At 36.7% G+C, this 2,691-nt stretch overlaps 1 protein-coding gene across 12 annotated transcripts in view; it reads right to left on the bottom strand.

Annotated features, from left to right (window-relative positions):
- DYNC1I1 (dynein cytoplasmic 1 intermediate chain 1) overlaps nucleotides 1–2,691 on the bottom strand; it is a 495,519-nt gene that overhangs the window by 372,851 nt on the left and 119,977 nt on the right. The window lies entirely within an intron of this gene.

Below are 2,691 nucleotides of genomic sequence, written 5' to 3'. Positions count from 1 at the left end.
GTCCGGAGCCTGTGCTCCGCAACGGGAGAGGCCACAACAGTGAGAGGCCCGCGTACCGCTAAAAAAAAAAATAATATTAATAATAAAAATCATGCTATAGTTATAAATAGCATCTTATCTATTCCCAGTACAAAGTTGCTAGCGAGCATTAGAAGAAGCTTCCTCTTCAGTAACATGAATGAGAAAAGATTGATATGGTCAGAAAATCAAATGATGTTGCCTCAAAAGTGTAAAAAACCTTCAGTTTGTGAACTTCCGCAACCAACAGTAAAACATATGCGCATTTGTTTGGTAACAGAGACCTCTAGAGAGCTCATTTTAGAACTGCAGCAAAACCTTTTTAAAAAATTATTTATTTCTTATTTTAAGAGCTGACTTTGGTTGATATCATAGATTTTTGGAACACAAAAAGAATTTAGAGATCATTTAATTCCAAATGCTTGGATGCTCCTAAGACTTATTACTTACCTTTTATATGCCAAGCACTTTTATAAATAATATCTAATTCGGTTTTCACAATTCTGTGAGGTAAATATTACCACTTTCAATTTGTTTTTTTAAATTTATTTTAAAGTTTATTTTTAATTTAATTTTTATTTTATTCTTATTGAGGTATGATTGACAAATAAAAATTGTATTTAGATTGTACATTGTGATTTTTTTTTTTTTTTTTTTTTTTTTAATGGAATAAAAGAGACCCAAAAAGAAGAGCAAATTGTCTGGGGTTACATAGTTAGTAAAGAGCAGAGCCAAGGTTAGTATAAGTGAAACAGCTGGAGATTGAAGACCAGGAGACAGGCGTGCTAACCTGGTTTTCAATCTCCAGCTGTTTCACTTATACTACACGGACAAAATACATCCTACTTAATAATGTGGAAAGACCCATTTCTAGCAAAATGGCAAAATGGTTTAAAAAAATCACTTCTTAGAAATTATTTAGAGAGGGTAAATATATCCATATGCACTCAAGTGAAATTAATTTTCTATAAATGATTTTATTCATATGTAAAAGAAAGTATTTCTCAGAAACTGAAATGACAGAATAAAATAAGTGATTAAAGTGATGATATTGATGTGCATTGTTGATCAGTAATTTATTTGTTAAAATATACAAGTGCTTTTTACAATGTAAATTTGCCATTCAGCTTGAACACATACTATGGGCAAAAGTCAATGTACATGACTGGGAATGAAACTGAGAGAGGTGTGATTTTTGTCTCCCTGGACTTGCAGTCTTTGAGAGATATTTTTTAAAAAGCGCTCAAATAGCATTTAACTAGCTGCAATTTTTGTAAATGCTATGAAATAAAAGTGTAGGATACTATAATTCTATTAAAAAAATCACTTCTTAGGAAAAAACTCTAAAAAATCTAGATAAAATATTTAAAAATAAATATTTAGTTCAGGAGAGTAATTTCCTGAAGTTGAAAGCTGAAAATTTTTAAGTGAAGGCTGGAAAGTATCAGAAAATTTCAGAGAGCAAAAAGGAGTGGAGAGGGTAATTAATCAAAGAGGTGAGGAATTCAGAGGCTCCAGCCTGCTCAAAGGGCATCTCAGAATTATGGTGACCTCCAGCTTTCTGGCTGGTGGTCTCACAGGACATCAGAGCAGGAAGCAAACCTTCAGGACTCCCGAGATGGAAATTCAGACAGGACCCCCACTGCATTAAGCTGGGACCCCAATGGGTAAATCCTCAGTTGGAAGGGTGAATTGAAAAATCAAAGTCACTCCACAGATGGAAATAATGAAATAGTTTGCCTTTTTCAAACTTGGGGCTGGGTTGGGGGATGGGAGGAATGCCTCTCAAGGGAATTTTGTGTGTGTACTTTTTTTAAAAGTCAGGTTTATGGAGGCTTAATTTCTGTGAAGTAAAATTCACTATGTTTGGTATGTAGTTCTATGAACTTTAATAAATGCCAACACTCTTGTAACCACCACCTTAAGGAAGATGGAGAACACCTCCATCACCCCCCAAATTCCCTTGTGTCACTTTCTAGTCCAACCTCCTCCTCTACCTCCAGCCTCCGCCACCACTGATTTTTCTGTCCCCACAGTTTTGTCTTTTCATGAATGTCATGTAAATGGAATCATGGAGTATTGTAGTTTTTGAGTTAGCTTCTTTCACTTAGCCTAACGCCTTAGAGGTACATCCGCATCATTTTGTCAGGAGTTTGTTCATTTTCATTGCTATACGGCATCCTGCTGCATGGATGTAACATGGTTTGACTGTGCAGTCACAACTGAAGGGTATTTGGGTTGCTTTCAGTTTTTGGTGATTATAAATAAATATTATAAACATTCATGATTAAGTTTTGTGTGAACATAGGGGTAGGACTGTTGGGTTATGTGATAAGGATGTTAAACCTTATAAGAAGCCATTAAAATGTTTTCCAGAGTGGTTATGGCATTTTGCATTCTCACCACCAATGATGAGAGTTCAAGTTGTTGTGCCTCCTCCTCAACACTTGACACGGTCATTTTTCAAACGTTAGCCATTCTGATATGCATGTAGTGATATCTCATTGTGCTTTTTTTTTTTTTTTTGCAGTACGCGGGCCTCTCACTGTTGTGGCCTCTCCCATTGCGGAGCACAGGCTCCGGACGTGCAGGCTCAGTGGCCATGGCTCACGGGCTCAGCCGCTCCGCGGCATGTGGGATCTTCCCGGACCGGGGCACGAACCCGTGTCCCCT

The sequence above is a fragment of the Physeter macrocephalus genome, chromosome 5 (genome assembly GCF_002837175.3).
Source record: "Physeter macrocephalus isolate SW-GA chromosome 5, ASM283717v5, whole genome shotgun sequence".
In the NCBI taxonomy this organism is placed as follows: Eukaryota; Metazoa; Chordata; class Mammalia; order Artiodactyla; family Physeteridae; genus Physeter; species Physeter macrocephalus.
The sequence above is the reverse complement of the archived record's forward strand: the minus strand, read 5'-3'. Positions and strand labels throughout refer to the sequence as shown.